This window comes from Boleophthalmus pectinirostris, unplaced genomic scaffold (genome assembly GCF_026225935.1).
Source record: "Boleophthalmus pectinirostris isolate CB_2022bp ecotype Guang Dong unplaced genomic scaffold, ASM2622593v1 HiC_scaffold_8, whole genome shotgun sequence".
Classification (NCBI taxonomy): domain Eukaryota; kingdom Metazoa; phylum Chordata; class Actinopteri; order Gobiiformes; family Gobiidae; genus Boleophthalmus; species Boleophthalmus pectinirostris.
The window spans coordinates 10806659-10823955 of record NW_026571515.1 but is presented as its reverse complement, the minus strand read 5'-3'; the positions used below and the strand labels follow the sequence as shown (position 1 = coordinate 10823955).

Here is a 17297-nt window from a genome sequence, read left to right as displayed (position 1 = left end):
GAATATGTTTTGGTCAACAGTAAACGGAAAACCGTAGAAAATGCAAAAAGTGTGGTGTTCGGAAACTAAACTAACACTTCATGACATCACAAGGTGGAACAGAGCGTTTTGAGCTTTGGAGATGTAGACAAGTGTTACTCAAACATGTGTGAATGAAACAAAACACAACTCCAGGTGTGTTTTTGAGGAGGTAACAACATTATAACATGACTAAAAGCTCAAAAGAATCCATGTTGTGTAATGTACCTTTTATGGAAAATCTAAGTCAAATTGTTATCAGAGTATGAGTAATAGTACTGTAAACCGATTCAATAAATTAATATAACAGAAAGCTCTGAGTGTAAATGACAACACACAGTTACACAGTAGTTTTATTGCATCATTCATTCATTCCATTATCACAAGTTTCTGACACCCGGCCAAACAGGGATGGTGCAACAGCTACAGAGTCTTTCATTGACAAATAACACGTTGGCGGCTATGGAAAAGTTGACTTAAAATGAAAAAGTATGATAAAGTTTAATTCCACTACGAGACTTGCAGAGGTGGATAGGACCTTTGAGTCGTGTAATAATACTATAATAACTGGACACAGACTGTAAAATATGTCCATAAAAGGGTGAGGTGGGATGGCGCCATGGTACAGTAATGTTTACTGACATAAAACTACTAAACTATTTCTTCAGTGCTACAGTAAACTGCAATAAAGGCTCATTTTTATTACAGGGCTCAGACGTGACGACCATTTTCGGTATTATCACTTTAAATTACTTTCTTAAACTCAAATTTTCTTCCTCCTAAATTCAACGCAACTATGAACAGTGTTGGGAAGGTTACTTTTAAAATGTATTCCCCTACAGATTACAGATTACATACCCCAAAATGTAGTTTGTAACGTAATCCATTAAATTACTTAAAGTGAGTGACGTAATCTGAATACTTTGCTTCTCTACAGCAAATCAAGTAATCCAAAGACTAGGAAATCTTCACATAAGATGTTTTGTCTGCTAAAAGTCAATAAAAAAAAAAAAACAGTCTTTCCTTAACAGTATTAAAAATATTATTGATAGAAGAGGAGGAGACACAGTCCGCACAGCATGTTTTAGTCCTGGTTTAGTCCTGGTTTAGTCCTGGTTTAGTCCTGGTTTAGTCCTGGTTTTAGTCCTGGTTTAGTCCTGGTTTTAGTCCTGGTTTTAGACCTGGTTTTAGACCTGGTTTAGTGTCTGGCAATGAGTGGAATTACTGAAAAAAAAAAAGATATAGCTCAAAAATACCGGCATGTAATCCATTTATTTCAACAAAGTAACTGTAATCCAATTACCACTCACTGAATACAGTTACTCATAATTTGTACTCTGATTACGTAACTCTGGTACATGTAATCCGTTACTCCCCAACACTGACTATGAATAAATATGTATTCCGTAATCAATCAATCTTTACTTCAGGCTCCATATTAGGGACGTAACAATAACCGAAATATCGTGATATCGTATCGTCAAAGTTCTCAAAATAATATCTTGGACCATCACAATATAATATCGAATTACAAGTTTCTTTGTTTAAATTAAGAGTTATGGAGCAGCAATAGCTAAAAAAAAGACATGGGGAACTACATAGACCATGATCCTTTGCTCCATTTCAGTGCAGACTACAAAAAGAAATAACAGTTTTAAGCACTTTTAAGTCTTAGTTCTTTGGATAAAGTTTTGTCAAGGCATTTTAAGAGGAAAAAGCAGCATGTAGCCTCCACAAAATATCACAATAAATATCGTACCGTGAGATCTATATCCTGAAAATATTGTACTGAGAGATTTAGATATTGTTACATCCCTAATTGTGAACCTCCACACCATATCGTGAGCTTTTCAATGATATCGCAATAAATATCATACCATGAGGTTCATACTGTGGAACTTCTATATCATTACACCCTTAGTCCATATACAGGGTATCCCCAGGTGTAACTATCATATTTTCCGGGCTATTAGGCGCTCTGGATTATAAAACGCGCTGTCATTGAATGGCCTATTTTCAAACTTTTTTCACAAATAAACCGCACCGGACTTTAAACGAAACACAACAGTGTGATGGGTCAGTGGGACTTTGTTTGTGTGTTCACGGTGACTCTGGGCTTTGTTCAGTTGTGGCGTGTAGGGAGGGTGCTGTCTGGGACCAACGGATTGTCGGTGTGTTCACAGTGACTCAGTTGTTCAGTTGTGACTCAGAAAAGCACATTGCACTCGCTTTTTCGGTTCGTTCCTTCGTTCCGTTCCTCGTCCGCGTGGAGTGATGAGTGTGTCTGTGGGTGTTTTTCGCTGTGCGGTCGCTGTCTGCTCCGTGTGTGTTTGCGTGCGCTGCGGGTGGTGCGGCTTTGTAGTTTACTGAAGTCGTGCTGGGACACCCGAGTGGATTCGTGTATGGGGCGCTCCGGATTGTGGGGCGTGCGGTCGTTTTTTGATGCGGTTAGAGGCTTAAGAGCGCGTCTAATAACCCGGAAAATACGGTACCCCAAATTTAAGACCTTTTTAAGACCACGGAAATGAAAATTAAGACCAACATCACAGCCATTATGTGGGTGAAAAACAATTCTAATAATGACCAACCAACTACCAGTACTATATATATCTAGAATCTAAGAGCCACTGTGGATTAAACCGACACTTCCCCATGATCCATCCAACGTCTTCCTCCACTCTACTCATTGTTTACTGATTGTTTACTCATTGCCGCCGCCACCAGAAACCAAATTAGACGTTCATTCAAGTTACCTGATTTCAAGTTTTTTTGTTTTTTTTTCCCTCCGTTCATCACACTGCAGCCTGGTTGAGTAAAAAAAAAAATAGGCTCATGAAATATAAGACTTTGTGGAAAAAAATAAGACTTCGACAACATGATTTAAAACGTCTTAAGGCCTTAATTTAGGAACATGAAATTTAAGTCTTTAAAGACCCCGCGGCTACCCTGATATAGAACATTTAAAAAACAGACAGAAGATAAACAAACAAAATGATAAACTAATCCTCTATAGTCCATATAAACAGTTCCTCTAAAGTCTCCAGAGCTCAAAAGTGAACCTGACACACTTTGCTCAGGCATTATTATTAAAAAAAACATAAATTACATAAAATTTCTTTGCATTTGAACACTAAAAACGAAAATGTCCTGCGATGACGTGCGACTGTAACACTTTCACTTTAAACAAATCTAGAATGAGGGTCAAGTGTCAGAGGCAGTTCATAAACTTGTTGCAGTAAAAAAATGTTCTGTATAAAGTATATTTTTAAAAATGAAGTTATGTATTTCCGTAATTCAATTTTGTACTTGTGCAGACTGACTGAACTTCCTGTGACCGTGACAAAAGCTTACTCAGCCTCTTTAAAATGTAAGGGAAAAGTCACAGTAATCTTCCGTGAACTCTGAGGCGCGCTGGGGCCTGTAGAGGAGACCCAGAGAAGACCAGAGGAGCACTGCCCCTTCTAAGGTCGGATAAAACAGCTGGAGAATGTCAGGAATGAACTGAAGAATCTTGGAAAATCTTCTATCCCGAGGCAAATCCGAACGGAATTTTAAAAGGGCCCATATTACGCTATTTCCTGATCTACGTTATGTTTCCTCATCACAAACAGACCTGGAGTTGTGTTTCGTTTTGCGTTTCATTCATTTCATTTGACCATAAAACTGCCACTGCACGACATCACAAGGTGGAACAGAGTATTTTGAGATTTGGAGATACAGACAGGCTAATAATAAAAGGTTACTCAGACATGTGTGAATGAAACAAAACACAACTCCAGTTATATTTTTGATTTATAAATGTTCTAATTGTGACTTGGTTTGGTGGGATAGAACTTGTGGTCAATATTCATCATAGTTTTACACCAGTTCAGCGGAAATTTGTGGGGAAAAGAAATGGGAAGTGCAAAAACAGAAAATTAAACATAATCATAAACATAATCCTTCTACTTATGTAATCAATACTGAAATGTCCTTAGAAAAATCCAGAGACAATTTATGCAAAAGGAGAGTTTAAACCTAGCCACACTGGAGCCACCTCTCAATTTCATTTCTCTCCAGCGACTAGGTCAGGAATCAAAATATACTAGATGGTTCGCAAATCTTCAGAAGTGCGAGTTCGGGCATCAGCCAATCAGCAAAGAGTCATACATTCTGTGTTGGCAACGATTCCCGACATCGAGGATTTAAAGCCGGTGTGAGATAGTAATAAATCAAATCAAATTAATCGATAATTGATCATTAAGAATTTCATCGATTACGTTAATTTTAATCGACAAACCAAATGTAGGTTGCTGTGCGTAGTGTAGCGTGACCAAACAGGTCTGTACATGTGTCTCTGGACTCAGAAGGAGCGAGACACAAACAGTCGGTCAGTCTGCAACGTACCAAAGCACAAATTTAACAATGACTTGTACAAGAAATTCCACGCTTTCCGTTGCGTTCGGGACAAGTGTGAGTCCATGTGCACAGTGTACAAAGCAGGAACATATGTTTCGGTGTCCAGTGGGAAAAAGTTTTACCAGGTGAGAGTCGCGCAATATCGATGACGAGTCCCCACCTCCCTCCCCCGTACGGTGTCCTGGTTTTGACAAACGCAAATATGGTCACACTAACCTGTATTCCACTGAGTCATGTCTTTTAATCCGACAGAAGTTGACCACATCAGCGACACAAGAGCTGTAGTTTTATCTTCGCTGAGTTTATGCAAATTAGCGATGCGGTTTTAAGTTTCGTTTCTTTGAGAGTTGCACAAAACTGAATTAAACACATTATAATGTCAAACGGACTGATGTGGCTCTAGAGTCGTTACAGGTTTATATGTCGTAAAGTTGAATTTATTTATGCAGATTAGTAGTGCAGATAGTAATAATAATGATGATCATTTTAATATAAAAACGTTAATGATTAATCGATAATCGATCGTTAATTCTTCCGACGATCGATTAAGAAAATTTCATCGAATGCCCATCCCTAATTGCTACAAATTCACTTTCTTTTAAGGTATTTTAAAGAATGTTTTGATGGATAACGACTTGGCAGTTTGTGTAAATGTAACGTATTGTTAAAATGACATATACATAACAATCTTGTCACTTTTTATATTGTATTTTACATTGTTATGGTTTTCAGTTTGCCATGTTCAGATAATCCACATGTAATTTTAAGTGAAGTTATTGATTACAGAAACTATTTAACAAATCTTCTCCTATCATCTACTGAACTACTCTATTGATCTTTAGCCAATCTTCTCATATTCCCTATTTAACTACTCAATTGATCAGCCTTGTCTATTTTAACAAGATTCCAAATCATTATACGTCACTTTGATTACCTAACTAATTAATAACTACTTATCTAATTATCTGTAAAATAAATAAACAACTAAGTCATTTTTAACATTCAAAAGTTATAATTGACATAAAAAATGCATCTGAGTTCCTCAAAAAACACTTTTAAATATGTCAATATGTTTTCATTTGCAGATATTGCATTAATATTCAAAGATCTTCTATAGAATTCAAGTTCTTTATTAATAAAATATAGATTTTCATAGGGGGGGGTCAACATACCATAATAGGATTCTGACCTCGGGACAAAATACTATAAGGTATGTTGACCCCGGGATCACCTCACCGCAGGGTCACAAACCTGTACCACACTGGAATAAAGAGACTGTTTGGTGAATTTTATCAAGGGGAAAAGATGTTATTGTCCTTCCTACGAGATTTGGGAAAAGCTTAATATACCATTAGTGGTTACATACTTCACCACCAAATAGCAGCAATTGGTTAAATAAAAAAAGTACCTGTACCTATCGAGCGAACTAATTCTAACGCTGGGAGGTCAGACAGTTTCTACAAAGTGAAACCAGCTGATGAATCAGGCTAGTTTAAACCTTCATCAAACAAAATAAAGCTGTTATTTATTTTTATTTGTCTAATCATCACTAGTGTGTCCCCCCGAGCCCCTAACCTCTCATTTACTACACAGGCCCACTGTATTTAGTAGACTATATAGTGCTCTCATTCACAGAGACATTCAAAGCACACAGCTCACTACATCCAGGTCACGTGACTCTGGCGTCTGGGTGAAAAAGTTCACTAAACTCTGTCAGAAATAATGATCCAATCAGAGTGACACACAAGTATTCATGGACATATAATATATATACAACTTTTTGTCGTAATGGATCTAACACAAACAGACGTGGTGTATTTGCTTTTTGTCTGAGATGTAGAAATGATCGATCTCTTAACAGCTCAAGCTAAGGCAGTGCTTCTCAAATAGTGGGGCGGGCGCGAGGCTCCGTCAAGGGGGGCGCGTTTGACCTCGGGGAACATGCTTTTTTATTTTTTTACTGTCCTAGAATAAAGTGCAATTGCACTTCCACTACATTAGGGGGCAGTGGCGCTCTCATTGGCAGAGTGTGCGCAGGGAGCATTCGCTCGGTGGTGTAGGAGTTTTGTTTGCACTGAGCATGCGCGCTTTGCACACAGCACAGAGTTTGAGTATGAAGTGTAGACACGAAGTGTAGCAGACCCTCAAGTGACACCATGAAAAAATATTTAACAGGGATGAGAAGACAGGCGGAGAGAGACGGAGATAAAGAGACAAACGAAAATCTCCCGAAAGCTAAGACGAGGAAATATGACGAAGCGTATGTAGCGCTTGGCTTCACTGTGACTACGGTGGGAGACGAGGAAAGACCGGTGTGCTTACTGTGTCTAAAAATGTTGGCAGCCAACAGCATGAAGCCCAATAAATTAAGGCGTCACTTAAATACATTACACCCCAATCACTCTGATAAGCCGCTTGAGTTTTTTCAGCGAAAACGTGCCGAATATTGCCGACAATCATCCCGCAAATGATACTATTTATAGTCATGCGGGGGGGCGCGAGATGTTTTATTCTTCCTAGGGGGGGCATGACAGAAAATAATTGAGAAGCACTGAGCTAAGGTAAGATGGTTTATTTAAAAGTAGGGATGTAACAATCGAAGCAAAATATCAACCAAACTATCGTGATATCATATTGTCAAAAGTCTCTGTGCTTAAATTCTTGGTATGGTGCAGCATTTATTATTATTTTTAACTGTATTTAATTAATTTATTTATTTAAAACAAGGGTAGTGCACCGAAAACATTAAACTCAGGAGAGAAAAGATGCTCTGTGCCAGATTTAGCTACAAACTACTTTCCATTTGCGGTCTTTGGGCAGGTACAAAATACATACAAAGCGAAGGGAACTACATAGTCCATGATCCTTTGCTCCATTTCAGCACACACAGCATGAAAACAGAATTATGTTATTAAGCACTTTTAAATCTTAGTTCTTTGGGTTATGAACAAAAGGACTGTCAAGGCATTTTAAAAAAGGAAAAAGTAGCATATTCACAATTCAGTTTTCATCTACAAAATACATCGAAAAAAATATTGTACCGTGAGATGTATATCGTGAAAATATCGTATCGCTTTATTCAGTTAAACACCTGTGACTGTCTACTAGGGGTGTGAAAAAATACTGAAATATCGATGTATTGTATCGTTTAATGTGATGATACAGTATCGATATCGTGGGCTGCTGTATCGAGATATTGTCAAGAGTATTTTTTGGTATATTTAACTCAATTATTTTGTTATAGAGCTACAGTTTTGTTGCTTGTTCAGAGGAAGGAAACTTTTTTTATGCAACACATTTGACATTTTCACCGTTTTGAGGATTAAAATGTTTCTGTTTCACATTCACTTTGCACAAGAAGTGGTTTAACAAAGGCTTTTAGTATCATAGCCATGATTTAGCCTTTATTTCTTATTGAACCGTAAGCGAATCAATTTGAAATATAACGTGTCAAATCGTAAGCGCACTGTATCGACGTATGTATCGTATCGGCAAATTCTGAACGATACCCAGCCCTACTGTCTACATTTGTTTTTTCCGACTCTCACAATGCACTGTGGTTAGGAACGGGACAAGATCTCGTGCTACAAGATCTCACAAGACAAAACTGCCACGAGACTAAAAATTACCTCGTGAGATTTTTTGCTCATGTTTTTTGTGTTTTGTTTAAAAAAAAAATGACTGCTGGCGAAACAGTGTGCTACATTAGAGTTTATTTTTAAGTCTATTTTTCATTTATTTTTAAGCCATTATCTATTATCTGTTTTATTGCATGTTACCATTTTCCTGCTGTTCTTGAATTGTCCGTTGCAACACTGGAATTTCCCTATTGTTGGACTAATAAAGGCATATCTTGTTTTTTGAGAATGCATAGTCCCAAAAAGCAGAGCTACCATGACAGCAGAAATACTAAATAAAGTAAATCAAAAATGGTAAGGCTAAAATTGGGAACTGAAACCCACAATGCAAATATTATAGTTAAATAATGTCAAAAACTCGCCTTATCTCGTTCTCACACATCAATCTTGTGTCTCGTCTCGTGGAAATTATATCTCAGCTCACCCTTAATTGAGATTCATATTAACCGTCTAGTGACCACCAATGTCTGTGTGAACAATAATCATATTGTGTTCATGTCATACTTAATGTTTTCTACAGTTAAAGTGCAAAATCTTCTGTTTAGTAACCTTGACTGACGCTTTTCTGTTTTAAAAAGCTCTGGGACATTCCCAGGGTAAAACTATCAGCTAAAGATAACATTTATAAATGGAAAATACAAAAGCTTTGGTTAGACTCGCTGAACCTCAGACTCTCAGAAACTCTGCTAGACGCTGACAGACTCTGATATGTTTTGCCTGTTTGTCACCTGATGTTTTGAATCCACGCTGTAAAATCATTAAAGATACTACAGAATGACCTCCATGCCTTTACTCTATGACATCAATTTTGAGTCATATAGTTCAAAGAATGCTTTTAAAACATCAAGCAAAAAATGTGAAATAAAAATACCAAATAAAAATAAAATAAAATGTTTAAAAATTAAAGACAGTATATAAGATTGCAATCAAATTATTTCTGTAATCGTGTAAAATATCTGTCTTTGCTCCTTTTATTTTTGTTTTGGGTCTTTCTCAGTTTTGTTTGATACCGTTTTGGTTTTTTTTGGTTATGATTCCAGTTCTCTCGTTTGTGCTCCCTGACTTTTTGGTTACAGTTTTGACACAAACGTGGCAGGTGAGTGCGGTTTTCATGGGTTCATTCGCATAGGCTAATTTATGTTTGGTGCCCCAGAAGCTGTTGTGGATGTTTCTTGTTGAAGTTTTGGCGGGCTCAGTCGCTCAAAGCTTTTCTAATATTCAATGTTTTCTGGTGGACGGTTCTTCTGAAAAGTTATTCTACACAGTTGAAGCACTGGACAAACTTGTTGACAGTTTAGTCCACCAAAAACTACAGCAAGAAACATCCACAACAGCTTCCGGAGCAGGCACCAAGCTTAGACTACGTTTACACTGAAACGAATTTGCTTATCACTGTATCGGAAACGATCTGCGTCCAGACACGTCGTTTCTGTGTCTACAAGCTTTCCCTATCCACACAGCTTTAAGCATATTTGTTTACGTTTTACAGAAATGAAACTTAAAACTGCATGGCTAATTTGCATAAACTGAGCGCTCAAAAAACAGCTCGATATTGTGCGCTGATGCCGTTCAGCTTCTGTCGGACTAAAGGACACGACTCAGTGGAATATGAGTGTTCTTTCTGTGACAGAGGGGTGTTCTGCTGATGGTGAGTCTGTTCTGTGTTTCTGTCGCATTGGAGATGATTCATGTTAAACTTTTAAAAGATTATACGTCTGTAGGTCATACGCATAGGCCGTATATATGAATGGACAAATATTCTCGTCTTAGTGTTTTGGCGGTGAATTACTTGGCGGCAGATATACCTATATCAGCGTATCAGCATTTTCAGTCGTCCACACAGTGCCAGATCCGAATTTGTGGGAGCTGGCACCAGATCGTTCCGTCTCTGGAGCCGTTTTCAATCGGATTAGTGCGGACGAACACTGCATCCTCAACGAAAATTACTCAAATACACACTAGTGTGGACGGGGCCTTAGTTGTGTCACATTTGTGTCAAAACTGCAACCAAAAAGTCTTGGAGCACAAAAGGGAAGGCTGGAATCAGAACCAAAGAAAACAACATTAAACAAAACCGAGAAAGACGTGTAACAAAAACAAAATGTATTTATAAATATAAATAAATAAATGTTTCCAAAGAGGCAAAGACAGATATTTTACACAATTACACAAATAATTTGACTGCAAGTTTATTATTATTATCATTTTTGTATTTTCATTTATACTTTTTTGTTTGAGGTTTTAAAAGCTTTCTCTGAACTATACAACTCAAAATGTATTCATGTTGCTCCTGTTTTTTATTTTTAAAAAGATACAACAGAAATCAAAACCCACTACTTTTCAAGCTGCATTGTGGAAAAGTTTGAGTGCACTTTTTTCAACTTTTAGTCATTCGGAGACCACTAAAAATGGCGTTAAATAGTAAACAGTGTGGATCATTTTGAGCCGTTGTTTACATTATGGCTGCTTGGTAACAGTTATGGAAATACTTTTACATACGTCATGTCTGCTGCCTTTCTGAAACCACAAAGTAAAATTATAAAGGTCAAACTGTGTTATCTGCTTTTTTAATTTTGGTGAAGTAAAATCTTAAAAATAATATTGATGTTTTTGTGAAATGAGTCTTCTAAACTGTCATACTCACATTAAGTTATTAACAGAGCATTTTACAAACTTTACAAACTTTTTGGATATCGAACTTTGTCCTAAGACCAGTAGACACAACTTAAAGAATAACTACTTGCATAACCATGTTTTAAATACAGTTTAAGTCTATTTTTGTGGTGCTTTGAGTGAATTCAGTCTCCAGTGTGGGCGGACACATGGTCCAAAGCCACACAAAAACACTGGGTTTATGCTGCGTTCACGTGATCTCGAAAATTCTGAAGATCTGACCTCTGATTTGAATGAACTCAACTTGGATCAGAATTTAAATTAAAATTCCCTGCAACTTTTGGGTTGGGGGTCCATCAGCTGCTTGTTTCTATGGAGATGCCTGAAATGATCCACAGTAATTGACATTAAACAGCTTTACCTCACATTCATGAAATTACAGGTGGTTCTACAGCTCAAAAATACCTAGAAAAACAGGCATTCTTACTATGAGCGGTGTTTCCTCTCCACAGATGTGACCTGTAATTGGTCTGGTTTGATCTCCATGAGGATAGAAAGGTTTAATGCCATACTGTGAAACATTCAAGCATTTGACGGACTCTCCACCAAAAAAGTTACACAATGCACCTTTAAACAGACATAATACAGTATATATAATGGTGTCCAAAAATACCTAAATATCAATACATTGTACTGTTTAATGTGATGATACAGTATTGATATGATGAGCAGCTGTATCGATATATTGCTAAGAGTATTTTTTGGTACATTTGACTACCATATTTGTCGCACTTTTTTTCATTGTTTGGTGGTCCTGTGATTTATACTCCGGTGCGACTTATATATAAAAATTTTCAGACTGACAGCCGTGAGAGGCTCTAGTCTCCTGTGTCAGTATGTAGTACTACAACTTTCCTGGAAGTCACTGGATGAATCGACAAAGCCTGAACTTCAATGACAACCGAAACCATCCTGTCGGGATTCAGAAAAGCTCTGTTTACCTCATGGATGTATGGTTTATCTCCAGAGGTCGCGCAGAAGTGACACAGAGGATGAAGAATTCGCCTATTCAGCCTGTTGTTCTCTATTGTGTTTTTACTAGAACTTGCCTTTCAAGATGAAATGTTGGTTTCTGGTCTCCGATTTTAAAAAATACATTTCCACAAAAAGTGCGATTTATATATGTTTTTTTTCTTCTTCATTGCGCATTTTTTGGCTGGTGCAACTTATACTCCGGAGCGACTTATAGTCCGGAAAATAGGGTAATTATTTTGTTACAGCTCTACAGCTCTGTTACTTGTTTAGTGGAAGAAAACTCATTCACTGTATTGAGATATGTATCGTATCGTGGCCTATCTATCAAGGTATGCATCATATCTGCAACTTCTTAATGATACCCAGCTCGAAGATTTTATTTTTGGAATTTAGGGTGCCGTTTCGCTCGTTCTGAACAGATAGTCCAGCCAATTAGCTTTGGTGTTAACAACAACACAGTGTCAGTACAGAAAATATGATGATATCTTATAGTGGTGACAGAAATAGTGGTTTCCAGCCGAGACAGACCAGATTGAATGAATGGTGTACACTGCACAATATTAAATTACTGTCTCAGTCTATTATGAAATGTATCCTTATAGCAAAACATGCCATTATTCTGTAATTTTCCATTTTAATGTTGATACTGACTGACAATGTTAAAATAATGATTAATGCCAGACTATTTCCTCAAATGAATCCAATTTATTTGTATTTAAATTCATACATGCTTGGTGCAATAATAACAGGAGTATGCAAAAATACAGAAATATCGATATACCGTATCGTTTAGTTTGATGATACAGCATCGATATTGGGGGCCATTTTATCGATATATGCCAGGAGTATTTTTTCATATATTTTAGTAAATTATTTTGTGAAAAAGCTACAGTTTTGTTATTCACTGATTGATTCATCAGCCAGTTTCACTTCATAGAAACAACCTGACCTCGCAGCAGATACACAGATTTTCACTTGAATTTTCACTTGAATTTTCACTTGAATTTTCACTTATCCGTTTGTCTCCATGGTGATTTAATGTCATATTATGGAATATTCTGATTTGCCACTGAGAAACTGAAATCAGGACAGAGATGCACACATGATAATCCTGTATGAAATGTAAGTTATTAACATTATGCATCTATTTTTAGCCCGATTCATCAGCCGGTTTCACTCCGTGGAAACCATCTAACGGTCTCAGTTCCGCCGTTATCCGTTTTTTCCATTCTTCATTTAAACACAAAATCGAAAACTGAAAAAAGGAATCATTATCCGTTTTTTCATTTTGGTTTTGGAGACAAATAACGAAGAAAACTGTTGTTTTTCGTTTTCTTATTTTTGGTTTTATATTGAAAAACAAATGAACGAATGATACACGGATTTTGCAGCATTATGCATCATTCACTCGACGGTAGGCAGATACTTTTTTTCATTTAACCAGTCGCTGCTATTTGGTCGTGCCGTATGTAATGCACCGCTAAAGGGGCTAACTGGTATATTAAGCTTTTCCCAAAACCCGTAGGAAGAAGGACAATAACGTCTTTCCCCTTGATAAAATTCACCAAACATTCTCTTTGTTCTGGCTTTAAATCCTCGATCTCGGGAATCGTTGACAACATTGAATATATGACTCTTCGCTGATTGGCTAGTGCCCGAACTCACACTTCCGGGGATCTTGCAAACCGTCTAGTGTATTCCAATTCCTGACGTAGTCGCTGAAGAGAAATTAAATTGAACAGAGGCACTAGGTGGCGCCAGCCTGGCTACAGTTTTGTTGCTTGTTTGGAGAAAGTTAACTTGTTTATGTTATACATTTGATATTTTCACTGTTTGGAGTAAAATGGGTGTTTTTCATATGAACTTTGCGGTTTAATAAAGACTTTTAGTATCACAGCTATGATTTAACCATTTTGCATTGTTTTTAAATATATCGTATTGAATCGAATGTGCTCTGTATCGAAAACTGTATCGTATCGTAGCCTATGTATTGAGGTATGTATCGTATCGTTAACTTCTTAATGATACCCAGCCCTATACAATAATGAGGTGCACTGTGTAACTTTTTGGTTGGGGGTATGTCACCTCCTTGTTTCTATGGAAAATATGTCATTACTCTACCTGGAATGTTTCACAGTATGACTTTAAACAGAACTACCTTACATTTATTCAATTACAGGTGGTTTTATTGCTCAAAAACAGGCATTCTGACTGTGAGCGGGGTCGCCTCTCCACAGATCTGACCTGTAACTTGGTCTGGTTTGGTCTCCATGAAGATAGATAAGATAAAACATTTCCAGTACCTATGTAATGAATAAAAGATGAGTCCTAGATACGTGTTGCTCAATTACATCACCAAACTAATGCCAGGAAGTGTAGGGTCACAGACCGGTGAGCAACGCAATGAATCATCCAAAATTAAAATATTACGTCTTAACAGATACGTGACCGAGCAGACACTCTTCATAGAAGCCTGGGACATAATACAAAGACATGTCTCCCACTAAAAATGTGATACTGAGGTGTTAAAACAGGTTAAAACTTTGCCAAACTTAACAAAGCCTGAGGGGACAAGAAATATCAGTCTGACGGCAGAACTTGGCCCATGAGTCATAAGTTCAGATATGAATGGTCTCAAAGCATCAGTTTCCTCATCACAAACAAACCTGGAGTTGTGTTTTGTTTCATTCACACATGTTTAACTCACAAACCCTGCGTATTTAAGCTGAGTTCTTCTCTCAGAATGAAAACACTCGGTTGCACCTTGTTGCTCCATACATCTTCAGTAGAATCATTTGGATCATTTCAGCCCAGGAATTGCCAATATTTACGAGAACAAAAGTTAAAAGGGGAGCTCTTAACTTGAAAAACACCACTTTACAGCATCACGAGAGGTAGAACAGAGCATTTTGAGTTTTGAAGATGCAGACAGACTGATGATAAAGGATTACTCAAACATGTGGGTGTGTTTGAATGACAACAAAACACAACTTTGGGTATGTTTTTACGAGGTAACAACATTCTAACATGGCTAAAAGCTCACGAGAGTCAATTCTGTGTACTACAGAACCTTTAAAAACAAGAAGTGCAAGAGTTTTTAAGTGCCATTGCTGAACGATTTGAAAGCTACGGGCTAACTGACTGTCCACATACCACAATGACGTGCCACTACGAGCACACAGGCAGCGGTTCACTCGTTAAAACATATTGTATTGGGTTCTAGTATTTGTTATGAACGCGTTAGGCATTTGTGAACGCTTACTGGATCGAGAAAAGCGATGAAAAGTCCCACAGAATCACCTCGGCGCTTCCTATTGGCCACACATTGCGTTATTCTCAACCAGGCGGGCTGCTCACGTGTCAACACCGCCAGCACGGCACGAATCTAAACTTTTTTACGCACAAAATCACGCACGTTAGACGAAGTGATCTTTCTGAAACTTTCTGCAAAGCCACTACCGAAAGAAGAAGACGGCGCTGCGTAAAACAACACCACCGCGCCTTTACGCACCTTGGCATCGTTTGAACGGAAAAGGCGCCTCCGCTTTTCCGCGCGCTGGAGCCGAGTTTATCTTAGGAAATCCACACACGAGTCCCGAGCTTTCACACGGAGGATTACCGGAGGAATAGCGTTTTGGGGAGAGTCAGGTTTGGATGAGATGCGGACGGGCCCAGGCGTAGGTAAAGCAGACAGAGAAAGAGGGAGGGGCGCGCAGAGGACTTCCACCAACCCCGGGGGGTTAACTGTTTCACTGCCGGGCGTGCCACACAAACACACACACACACCGAAGCGTCCTTATCTCGTTTCCTCGCGTCCTTCCCTTCGTATAATTACCGTGCAGACTGTTGGAGAAGTTGAATGGTCTTTTAATGAAATGTTCTGATACGTTTGGTTTGCGTTTTGGAGATTCTAGCCGTGCGTAAATAGATAAAAGCACACCAGACTACCAAATAAAGAGTTAATTATAGTATTTATAGTATTTTTTTCCCTTTTCTTGCTCTTTCTTTTGATTTCTTTTACTTTCTGGGTGCGGAAAAAAGCATGAAATAACAGTCAAGGTCAATCACAGTTCAGTCTAAACAAAAACATCTTAAAGAGTCCATATTAGGCTATTTTCTGATTATAATGTTTCCTCATCACAAACACATCTGGAGTTGTGTTTTCTTTCATTCACATATTTAAGACACAAACCCTGCATATTTAGAGTTCTTCTCTCGAACAGAGAACACGCTCTTCCAATTGTGAGGTCATGTGGTAATACAGGAAGTGCTCCACTGTGTTTTTAAACTTTATACAACTTCATTAGAATAATTTGGATACTTTTAGCCCTGAAATTGCTGATCTCTATTGAACAAAAGGTAAAAGGTAGCTGTTAACTTGAAAACTACCACCTTATGACATCACAAGGTGGAACAGAGCACCTTGAGCTTTGGAGATGTAAACAGATTAGTGAAGTAGGATTACTCAAACATGTGACTGAAACAAAAGATAACTCCAGGTATGCTTTTGATGAGGTAACAACATTATAACATGTCTTAAAGCTCACAAGAGTAAATTTTGTACAATATAGGATTTTTAAAATAAGGTAGAAAAACACAAATCTTAAAAATAATCTTACTCTAATAGAAAGAACTTTAGAAAATGTTATTTGTAATATTACTAGTATGACTTCTTTGACATAACACTGAAAATATTTGCATCATGTTTTTATTTATATAGCGCTTTTGTTATCAAATAGTCTGGTGAAATCATTCAGGTTTTATAGATGTACAGATTTTCACTTATTCTCATCTTGTCTCCATGGTGATTTAATGCCATATTATGGAACATTCTGACTTCAGGGCAGAGTTGCACACATGATAATCCTGTATGAAATGTAAGTTATTAACATTATGCACATACTTTTAGCCTGATTCATCAGCTGGTTTCACTTCACAGAAACCGTCTGACCTCACAGCATTAGGATTCGTTCGCTCGACGGTAGGCGGGTACTTTTTTATTGAACCAATCGCTGCTATTTGGTCATGACGCATGTAATGCAACAAATCCCGTAGGAAGAAGGACAATAGCGTCTTTCCCCTTGATAAAATTCACCAAACATTCTCTTTGTTCTGGCTTTAAATCCTCGATCTTGGGAATCGTTGCCAACACAGAATGTTTGGCTCTTCTCTGATTGGCTGGTGCCCAAACTCGCACTTCCAGGGTTCTTGCAAACCGTCTAGTGCAGGGGTGTCAAACTCATTTTGGTCCGGGGGCCGTATCCAACCTACTTTGATCCCAAGGGGGCCGGATCAGAAAACTCATGGCATATAAACCCCAAAAATAGCAATAAGATCAAATATTTGTGCAGAGAAATGCAAATCTATTACAGAAATCTTTTTTAATTGATGAACTCTTTCTTATGAAAATCTGAAAATTCTAAAATTGTTTTAACATGAACGTGTATGCAAATATGAATAAGTCAATTTTTCTGGGTAAATCCTGCACTCGGCTCCACTTTTCTCATTTTGGACATTTTTCTGATGAGGGTGTCACGGTCAACAGTCAAAACGATCGTCCTTTAAGAGCGTTTGGAAAGAGACAAGTGTTCATTT

General features: G+C 37.7%; 1 protein-coding gene across 1 annotated transcript in view; it reads right to left on the bottom strand.

Annotated features, from left to right (window-relative positions):
* tmem51a (transmembrane protein 51a) overlaps positions 1 to 15419 on the bottom strand; it is a 31775-nt gene extending 16356 nt beyond the window's left edge. The window contains exon 1 of the mRNA XM_020933458.2: positions 15214 to 15419. The gene's annotated coding sequence lies outside the window, so the exon portion shown is untranslated. The remainder of the gene's footprint in view (positions 1 to 15213) is intronic.
* Positions 15420 to 17297: the final 1878 nt, after the last annotated feature.